Here is an 11,699-nt window from a genome sequence, read left to right as displayed (position 1 = left end):
AAAATATATAGAAAACTTAACACAATACTTATCAAAATTAAACTGCAAACTAATTTGGAAAAAAAAATCTTACCACCAACTAATTGTGACGAAGAAGCACTCAAACTGAGGCTAGTTGTCCATCTTAATATGTTAATGTTCTTGGATTCGTATTTTTCTTATTGGTATCAATAGAAAGTCGATTTGGAAAATTCTTCTTTTGGGGACCCCAAAAAAATTATAGAGCTCGACACTTTGTCAACCATGCTTGTGAGAAGAAAATATCAACAATAAACCGGTTATTATAAGTGTAAAGATATGATTTCCCAATATGTTGCATATGCTACCAACCAATATATTGTAATGAATCAACCTAGCATTTTTTGTTGGATTGGAGATGATGGGGACACAATTGTGTTCTTGCACTAGTGTGCTCGCCTAATAACCTATGGACTTGAAAATATTTTGTATTTTCAACGTTTATACCCCCCCCCCCCCCCCCCCCCCCATCTGCCATTTAGGACTATTTTGTTGGGTTACGTTTATGGATAGTTTTTGGTAATTGTAGCAAAGGAGCATTTCCCATAAAGAAGTTTTTGTTTCTTAAAAAAACGAAGTTATCTTTATCAGATTACTCATGTTTATCATTATCGGATTGTGTTTTTCATAATCCGATATGCCTTAATTTTTATCTGTGGTTTCTCATGTGGACATAGGTTTAAATTATCAATCAAACATTAACAACTTTCGATAATTATTTGTTGATTCATCAACATCATATACAAGCCCATCATAGAAACTTGCTTACCTTTAGGCGGAGAAAGTCAATCATGTCCACATCTATCTCGTGTTTCTTAGTTTGTGTCCGAAGTCATCCTAAAACATAATGAATTACCCTCCTTCGTTAGCGTCGGCACCATATCAACTTTCGCCGGAATTTTCCTTATGCATTCAGTTATTTTATTAAAGTTGGAGATTGATTGTAACTCTCCAAAAATCACAATAAATTAAAATTTTCAAAACTAACCATTAACCAACATTGTTTACAAAAAGAGTCATTGTTTCAAAAGCATTATTTCAAGTCAGAGTTTTCACAAGACCCGGTGACATAAAATAGGAAGTTCTATACGATCACGCTTTTGCCTTCGCACGATCCTCTGAAGTAGCTGAAACGATAAACTAAAAACTGTAAGTCAAAGCTTAGTAAATTCCCCCAAAGTACCAGCACACCACATAACAAACAAGCATGCAAATATGCGCAGCCAGCCTGACTGGACCGCCTCGCAGGGCCTAGAACCTATCTGGACCGTTGAGCCTTCAACATGACTGGACCGCCTCGCAGGGCCTACAACCTATCTGGTCGTCCTCGGGTGTCTTGGCCTACAGCACAAAGCAGGAACTCCTCAACCCAATACAACATGTCAACATATGCAACAAATAAACATAAACACATAGCCAGCAAATACAGATAATCATACGAATCTACTAAACGGTCATATACTACCATAGCAGTATCCTAACTAGGATAAATAATCTAGTGGGCCAACCTTGGTGCCTTCGACCCAGGGGTGTAGTGAGGAAAAATCACCTCTCAGTCTGAATGCAAGCTGAATAAATCTCGGTCCCGAAAATCGGCTTAACGATCACCTAACCAAAACCAAGGACCTAACTCAATTAACATCTCAAAATACCGAAAATATTTTTGGTCAAAACCAATCAAAATGAAAAAATCCACTGAGTCAACCTAGCATAGTCAAATCAGGCCTCGTATGTGGGGCGTACTTCGGGTGTACACGAGGCATACTTATGTCTGAGGCATCAGGCTTAACTTGCGTATACGCAACATACCATTTTTTACGCCTAACGTATGTACATGTTTTCTTCTTAACCCCTTAAGAGCTTATTACTTCGAATTTTACATCCAAATGCAGATCCAAGGTCAAAATACCACTGAGAGTCATAAAGTTCCCAACTTTACGACTTTGCATGCTCATTTACTGCTTAATACACAAAGTCCCAACTTCTTAACACCTTAGGACCTCTAGATCTTGCATGGGGAAAAACTAAGCATCAAGATCACATTTTAATGACTCAAGAGCCCTCATTGGGTCTGAAAGGACAACTTATTTGATCAAGAGCATGCCATGCTCAAGAATCACAAAGATTGGGACCAAAAATGCCCTAAATGGAGGAATATCTAGATCTATATGAAAGGATGATCAAGCTAGGAGCTTTTTATGTCCTGGATGTTGCTAGCAAGTAGGGAATCCCATATCCAAGCTCCAAAGTTCTTCTACCACCATCTTCTTCTTCTTCAAGAACACCACCAAAACAAAAAAAATGAGCTCAATATGCACACTTCTCACTTAGTGTTAGCTAGAGGGACGATCTTTGGATGGAGGCTGATTAGGGTAAAGGTCTTGGGGCCATAAAGATGTTTAAATAGGGTCGAAACCCAAAATTGTAGGGTTTGAAACCTTCACACGTATGCCCTGTGTATGCCATATACGCCCAATGTACAAGGCCCTGCGCATGTACGCCTTGCGTATGAAGCGTATGCCCAATGTACTAAGTCTTTGGCCAAAATTACCAAAATGCCAATACTGCCCATTTTGCAATCTTCCTCATGCATAGGGGCCAAAATGCAATATTCTTCACATGTATAGTTAAAATCGAAGTTACTTTATCATCAGCATTTTACATTGATATATAATACTTGGTTAATGTTGCTTTTACACAACATGATTCATAACAAAACAATGACATAGTACTTAAATTCATACAAGTACCTATACTCTCATAAGATTTTATTTCGCTATCATCAATTGTCTGCATAAGTTTCGTCCAAGACATTAGATATACCAACACATTTGATTTGATTATAACCTTACCTTGGAAGCCACTTAAAGAACCCATAAAGTTTGATAAGTTAAACCAAATTGACACCATAACACATGCAATAATGCGCAATTCACATCACCCCTTCAATAGAAAAAATAGAAATCTAAAAATATGGTTATATAACTCATTTTGAACAACAAAATTTTATATCGAGATAATATGATAAAGCCCTAAACCTGTATACAATAGAACTCCTAAAATTCAATATGAAATATAATTACAAAATTTGTTGTTCGAAATGTACGAAATGGCAGATATGTAATTCCTAAATGCATCATTATTCGAAATATCATATTTCATATTGTTTTATTTCTCGTCTCATTGATCTTCGAAAACCGGTGCAAATTTAATAAAGTTCGAAAAACATTATTTTAAACAAACTAGTTATTTTATAAAATGCCTAAAAAAATATGTTATGTAGCAATAACTAGGGGTGAGCATTTGGACCTGTAACGACCTAAAAGTCCAAGGTAAAAATTTCATTTTTTTTATTATAACCAAAACAATATTGTAACTTTGTTCAAGACATTGAACAAACATTTCAATTAAAACAAATATCATAGTCTAACCCCAAAGATCACATATTGCAAAAAAAAAAAAAAAAAAAAAAAACACGGGTGTATGTGGCGCGCTTGTCCCTAGCTCTTTCATTTGAAAACTGGAGTACCTGAAACAAGAACTAAAAATTGTAACCACAAAGCTTAGTGAGTTCCCCAAATACCACATACCATACACATAATCACATATAGTGGGCCCCGCCCGAAATCAAACTATATCCGACTTCGGACATTATCCAGCATCGGGACCCGCCCGACATCAGACATTTTCCAGCATCAGGCCCCGCTCGACATTGAGTTGAACTCGACATACATATATCATATATCAAATAAACACACATACACATATAACTATCACATAGATATGAAGCATATAAATAGTCATCGAGCACCGCCCGACATACGACCTTTGGCCAGAAGCATACGAGTACAGACACATGCAAGAGTGACGTAGACACAAAGCATACAACTATTTCTCGGGCCCCGCCCGACATCAGATCGTAATCCGAAAAGCATATAAGTATTCCTCGGGCACCGCCCAGCATCGGACCTTGGTCCGGAAGCATACAATCATAAACATGGGCCGACATTGGTTCCTTCAACCCATTCAGTTCAGGAGGAAACTTACCTCGAATGCTGAAACTCACTGCAAGAAATCCTTAGTTGCTGCCTTGACGACTTCCCAACTAACAATTACAAAAACAAAAAAAAAAATTCAATTAGCAACTGAAATCCAAACCATGATCCATAAACCAAACTTGGTGTAAAATGACCATTTTACCCCCGGCCCATCAATACTCATAACCAAGGCCCACACCCAAAACCAATAAGGCCCAAAACTATAAGATCCATAAAAGCCCATTAACGGCCCAAATTTCCAAATTGGGCCTATCACATCCCCAAAATCTCGGCCAGAAAAGACCGATTTTCATTTATGCTTTTACATATTTTCAGAGTAAATCCTTTTGATTTGAAAGAGTTGCGGAATTTGTTCCCAAAAACAAAACATGATAAAACAATGTTTACCGAAGCATTTCATAAAAGAAATGTATTTTCATTATAATCAAAACTCAGGGTGTCATGTTCCGATACAGACCAATAAGCATAAACGAATACATTACAAGTCATATAACAAATATAAACATATACAGACTTGTAAACAAAACAACTTGATGGTTCATCCATCTCATGCCCTTCCGCCACTTCCTGTAATACAATTTAAAACTGAGTGGGTCAGGCTTGGGAGCCTGGTGAGCATATAGGGTTTTCAACCCACAATAAATATCATATTTAATTTCACCAACCAACAATAACCCAATTACCCATTCCCGTTATTCTCACTTTAATGTCCCTAAAACAACTAACATAAGGGACCTAGTCTAAGAATATTTCATCGGGGTGACAACACATGCTTCGGGGGTACCTCAGCAATATAAGTCAAATAAGGCAACCATGAGGGTGATGGAGTACAGCGAATGAACACCCAAGTTCATTAACACCTACAGGTGGCGAACCTGCTAATGTTTCCACAAGACTGTCTAGAATAGCCAGTGGTCGTCATCTAAACTCCGCTAGATGACTCAATCAAACAACAACGAGGCCTCTCATCTATTTATTACACACCAACTGTCTACCCATGTTCTACCCAACATATTAGTAGATAAAAATATACATTTGTATACATAGTTTAAAGAAAACCTGTATAGCATGCTTTAATCAACACATATATCACATAACAGATGAGGCACACACACACATAACACATATCTCATAAAGAAATAAGCAGATCTATAAGATAGAAGAGAGTGAATACACGTTCACACGTAACACAACCAAATATATACACATAGCACGTATTTCATATAAAATACTTCGTATTATTGTATTAGAAAGAAAATAACTACACACTCACTTGATCAGAAGATGATCCGACAACACTACGGCTTATAGAAGTAGTATTCCTCAGCAGATCTGGAAGATCTCCTCCAAAATCGAACTTCTCGCGGGCAGAGCTTCGACTCGGGAACCGCACTTCTCGGGATCTTCGGGGTCTCGGGACTTGCCTCGGGGCTAGAGTATGATACCGGGGCTTTGGGGTATTTCTGGCACGCAAAACGATGCAAAAGACTAGAGAGAAGAGAAGAAATGAACAAGAATTTTGGCTGCCTTCGGATCCCCTTTTATAGAGGCTGGAGCCTCGGAGTACGCGGGGCGTACTGCAGTACGCAGCGCGTACTGCTTCCGAAATCGTCACTGCATGCGTCATCCGAAGTGTTGACACTATGCTGAGTACGCGGTAGCGTACTCTCGTACGTGGGGCGTACTCCGGATCACACCGGTGACTCGTCTTCGGATAAGGCTTCCGATTTTGATTTAAATTTAATTACAAAATGATTAATAAACTTTGGAAATTCATAACTTCTTCATACGAACTCCGTTTTCGACGTTCTTTATATCCACGGAAAGGTGAGACCACGCTCTACGACTTTCGTTTAGACTCCATCGGCTAATTTTGACTTTATTTTTATTAATTATTTTTAATAGGCCGCGACAAAAACTTTCGTTATAAATTCATAACTTCTTCGTTTGACGTCCGTTCTCGCCTAACTTTTTATCGCTTCGATACCAACAATGAGATCTTCGATTCTCATTTAGATTGCTTCGGCTAAAAACCGCTCGATCTCAAATCGAGTATTTCAGGCTGCATGCCGCTAAGCCGGAACTTCGATAAATCATAACTTCCTCATACGAAGTCAGATTTGGGCGTTCTATATATTCGGAAACCTCGTTTCAATTACTACAACATTAATCAAAGATATTAAGTTTATTTTACACTTAAATTTTGACGCTTATTTTTATTCTTAATTAATCAAACCACATAATTAAGCAATTAAGCACAAAACACATAATACTCAAATAATACAATCTTATTATTTCAAAACGGGTTACAAAGGTTAACCTAGACTACTATATTGCTACAAATGGCAAGCCCGGAAACACAGGCGTTACAATTCTCTCCACCTTAGAATGATTCCGTCCCCAGAATCACACATCAACAAACAAATGCGGATAGCGACTCAACATGTCACTCTCCGTCTCCCAGGTGAGATTCGGCCCATTCGTGTGTTTCCATCGGACAAGCACTAACCCAACCATTTTGCGTCGCAACTTCTTAGTCTTTCGGTCAACAATTGCCTCTGGTTCTTCAATCAACCTTTTGTTCTCATCAATTCTCAATTCAGAAATTGGAATTATATCGGGTACTTCTCCCACGAACTTCCTCAAATAACACACATGAAAAGTGTTGTGAATTCCATTCAGTTCTTCGGGTAATTCGAGCTTGTAAGCTTGGTTCCCAACCCTCTGAAGAACTGTAAATGGTCCAATAAACCTTGGACTCAACTTTCCCCTTTTACCAAATCTTATAAGTCCCTTCCACGGCGAGACTTTAAGCAAAACCAAATCTCCAACCTCAAAAGTCATCGGTCTTCGCTTCTTGTCAGCATAGCTCTTTTGACGATCTTGAGCTGCTAACATTCTTTCCCTAATTATTTTCAACTTTTCAGCAGTTTGATGAACCATCTCCAGTCCCATAAACTGCTTTTCCCCAGCCTCAAGCCAACAAGACGGCGTACGACACTTCTGTCCATACAAAGCTTGGTGGGAATAAATCCGAGATGACGAATGCGGAATATCATGAACAATCAAGAATCAATCACCATAATATGCAAGTAATCTGATAAATGGTTTTTGTATATTTATTATCTCATGAACATACAGAGAAAAACCCTAATCTGGTAAAAAGCTTGCACCAAAAGTAAACCTAATGATTATTTATAGGGAACAATAAATATCTACCAAAAATAGAAAATAAATGCCTAATATAAAACCAATGCCTTAGCAGAGCTCGATTAAGAACTTCTACTGTAAAGGCACTGCAGGGAATCATAAAATGATTAACCCTAAAAAGGCTTCCCTAAATAACCAAATATGCCATATCAGTTTCAATATCTCAAATACTCAACAATCTCCCCCTAGATGTTGAAATTGATGAAGATCACGATTTCCGATCTTCTTGGCATTTCTCCCCCTAAATTGTGAGAATCATCAGTACATGGGGTCTTCGAAGCGAGAGAAATAAGAATAATCTTCCAAATACAAACTCCCCCTTGAATGATCAACAAATACCATGGAGAGAATCCGGAAAGTTAAGAAGAATCACCAACAATCTTCAAAACCCATCAGATTTGATGAAATAAATCTCTTTAGAATAAACCCATTTCTCAAAAATTAAAACCGGAAAAAATAACAAAAATTAATTTTGTATTTTCTGATATTTAGACAAAAGAATAGAATAAGAAGCAATTATTTTAGAAGGGTTTAAAAAAAATAAGACCAAAGAAAAAGATTGGAAATGAATGTATTTTGGTAAGAAGGGGTAAAAGGTGATAAGAATCCAAAAAATTTGAAAAGAATTTTGGCTAGGCGATTAAATCTGTGAACTTCTGAAAGTCAGGGGGCTAAGAATGAAAATATATCCCATATCTTCAATTTAACGCTGAAATAAGTGGCATCTTCCAAGAGGGGTAGAAACTATAAAGTTTGTAAATAGTGAGGGACCGGAATTGATACTTTTAGTCATCTTCTTCGTTCAATTAGAGAACGACGCTTCTATGACTTTCAAAAGTCAAAATCGAAGAAAATAAACTTCCAGTGCAACGATTTCAGAAGACAGCGAACCATAAGATCTGATTTTGGATTTCCGAAACACAATCTCTCTATTTCCGTTCCGACTGTCTATCCTGATTTTGATTTACCTTTGAATTCCCGTTGCTTATCACAAATCTCCAATGTCAGTTGCGATGGAAGAAAAATCGTGATACCAGATAGGTTGATCAAGATTATTAATTACGAGACCTGTTAAGTATGAAAGAGTCGATTTTTCGATTTCGATTTTAAAGCTGCAATATCCAATTTTAACAGCCAAGAACTGAATGACTTTGCGATCTTGATGAATTCCGATTGCTACGAGTTCGTTTGCAAATCTTCTTTTACAGATGATGCTGATACACAAAAGTTCCGACACCCAAAGCGAACCAATTTCAAACACGAGCGTGATGTACTGGCAAGCGAACGTCGATACAGAAAAGTGCCAACACCTTGACTCTCGCTCCAATTTCAAATGTATATGGACCGAAAGTGAATTGCAGATTCGCTCCCAATCAGTTGTTCATGAACCGAAAGCTAATCAAGGACCGAGACCAGATTAGGGACCGAAAGCGAAATCAACCGAACGTTCGGCTGTGAACAGTAGTTTCGGGTTCGGTTCTTGTGGGTTCGGTTGTTAATTGAGAGTTCGGTTCTTTAACTGTGAGGTTCGGTTCTTAATCTGAGTTTCGCTTCTATGAGTTCGGTTCTTGTGAGTTCGTTTCTCATAGTAAGGTTCGTTCCGTTTATTACACACCCAAAAAGCGAATCCAACTGAATCGTTCGGTTCCAATTTTTGGACACTACTCCAAGTTCGCCTTTGGTTGTTCTTAAACAATAACCTGCGAATGTGATTTTCGACGACGATTTACAGGAACCAAGTGTGAGCAATTTGACCAAAGTTCCATTACGGACCCTTTTCGTTTTAATGAACTTGCAGTTTGTACCCAAAGACCGAAAGTGACAATCATTTTGTGAATAACTCCGAATCTAACCCCAATTTTCCAATAAAACCGAATCTGACCCTCCTGATTACAGAGAACTAATATTTTGTACCCTTTAAGCATAAATGTGTCAGGTGGCAGACTACTTTTATCAGAAAATGTCATTTTTCACCCCTTTTTCAACTTTTCCAGCTTTTTGTCAATTCCAACACACAAAAAAACAAGAAATTTGATTTCCTCAACAAGATTTCATATCTTTGACCAAATATTCACCAGATTTCATCAAGATTTTGTCCCCATTTTCGTGTTTTTTTTTTTTTTATTTTTTTTAGTTTTTTTTTATTATTTTTTTTTACAAATAGAGGACAAAACTTTTATGGGACTTTTGGTACCCATTTATGGTTCAATTTTGAAGTTGGTTTCTTGCACACCCACTTATTTGAAGAAAATATATCATCATCTGAAAATAATACCCGCTTCTTAGTTGGAAAACAAAAATTTCCATAAATTTCATTAAACCAACAAAATTCTATTTTCTTTTCCTTCCAACTTCTAACATTTTTAACCAAAGAAAGATGAGAATCAGAGATTCTTTGAACATGCTTGACTTCAACTTTCTCAATTCTTTCACAAGCAATGGGCACTTGTACCTTGGGCATCCAAACTTTATTCATTTTACTCTTGTTCTTTCTCTTGTTCTTTCTTCTTTTCTGATTTCTAGGCTTCAGAAACAAATTTCTGATCTGAACAACCTTTTCATCTTTCTGAATCTGATCATCTGTAGTTGTTCCAATAGAACAAAACTCCTTCACTTTCACGATTTCAGAAGATTTACTTTGATATTCTTCTTCAGAACAATTAGATTCGGACTGTGAAGCTACTGAAAAACTTGAAACACTTGACTCCCCCTCAACAAGAACATCTGGAGTCGCTTTTTCTTCATAAACTTGAAGAACATCATGAACTTCTTCAAGAACATCAAGAACATCTTCTTTTTCTTTTCTTTCTTTCTCTGACTTCTGTTCTATATGCTTCAAAAGTAAGTATTCTTTGATAATGATAAATTGTTTTAACAAATCCTTATCTTGCTCTACACAATTACTTTTAAATCCATCACTAGAGATCTGTGTAAAATCACCAATCTTCTCATCAATATAGAGATTATACATCTCAATGGCATTCTTTAACATAGATTGTTCAGGAACATCCCAAAACAAATATCCTTCTTTAAGACGAAACTTTGGATCTGTAACTTTTAATCCTAGTCTCTTAATTTCTTTTAACACCTTATAATCCGCCATTTAATCTTCAACAAGAAAGAAAACTTGAAGAGAGAGAAAGTAGATCTGATGAGAATTCTAGAGAGAGAAAAACGGATCTGAAAGGGTTTTTAGTGAGAGAAAACAGATCTGAGATGGATTTTAGAGAGATAAAGTAGATCTGAACACGAAAATTCAAACAAACACAAAATTTTCTTCTAACTCTCTTCCAGAACACTATTCAAGAACAAATCATATGATAGAATGGGTAGAAGATAACAGATCTGAACAAGATTTTGCAATAAAACGAGATATTAGACTTTTTCTTTTCAGAAAACTTACAAAACTTGAAGAACAAGGTGAGATTCAAGATAAAATTTCGCCAAAAACAAGATCGATTCTTGCAATAATCACTGAGATCTACAAGAACCCGCTCTGATACCACTTGTTGGGAATAAATCCGAGATGACGAATGCGGAATATCATGAACAATCAAGAATCAATCACCATAATATGCAAGTAATCTGATAAAGGGTTTTTGTATATTTATTATCTCATGAACATACAGAGAAAAACCCTAATCTGGTAAAAAGCTTGCACCAAAAGTAAACCTAATGATTATTTATAGGGAACAATAAATATCTACCAAAAATAGAAAATAAATGCCTAATATAAAACCAATGCCTTAGCAGAGCTCGATTAAGAACTTCTACTGTAAAGGCACTGCAGGGAATCATAAAATGATTAACCCTAAAAAGGCTTCCCTAAATAACCAAATATGCCATATCAGTTTCAATATCTCAAATACTCAACAAAGCTTGATAAGGTGCCATCTTAATGCTCGAGTGAAAACTATTATTATAGGAAAATTCTACCAACGGTAAATGTTCATCCCAATTACCTCTTGTAGACTTTTCCAAAACCTTGAGGTGAAACGGCTATCACGATCCGATACAATCGTTAACGGAACACCGTGAAGCCTCACAATTTCCTTCACGTAAGAATTCGCAAGCTTTTCCATAGACCATTTCTCCCTGGCCGCTATGAAATGCACACTCTTAGTGAATCGATCAACGACCACCCAAATCATGTCGTGACCATTCTTTGTTCTGGGCAGTTTAGTGACAAAATCCATAGCAATGTCTTCCCACTTACCCATAGGCACAGGCAATGGTTCTAAACTCCCGTAAGGTTTCTGATGTTGTGTCTTGACTCTCGCACAAGTCACACACTCGGCCACATACTTTGCAACATCAAGCTTCATCGTCGGCCACCAGTAGTAGGGTTTCAGGTCCCTATACATTTTAGTGCTACCCGGATGAATTGAGTACATGGTTTTATGAGCTTCTTCC

The sequence above is a fragment of the Lactuca sativa genome, chromosome 6 (genome assembly GCF_002870075.4).
Source record: "Lactuca sativa cultivar Salinas chromosome 6, Lsat_Salinas_v11, whole genome shotgun sequence".
Lineage (NCBI taxonomy): Eukaryota > Viridiplantae > Streptophyta > Magnoliopsida > Asterales > Asteraceae > Lactuca > Lactuca sativa.
The sequence above is the reverse complement of the archived record's forward strand: the minus strand, read 5'-3'. Positions refer to the sequence as shown.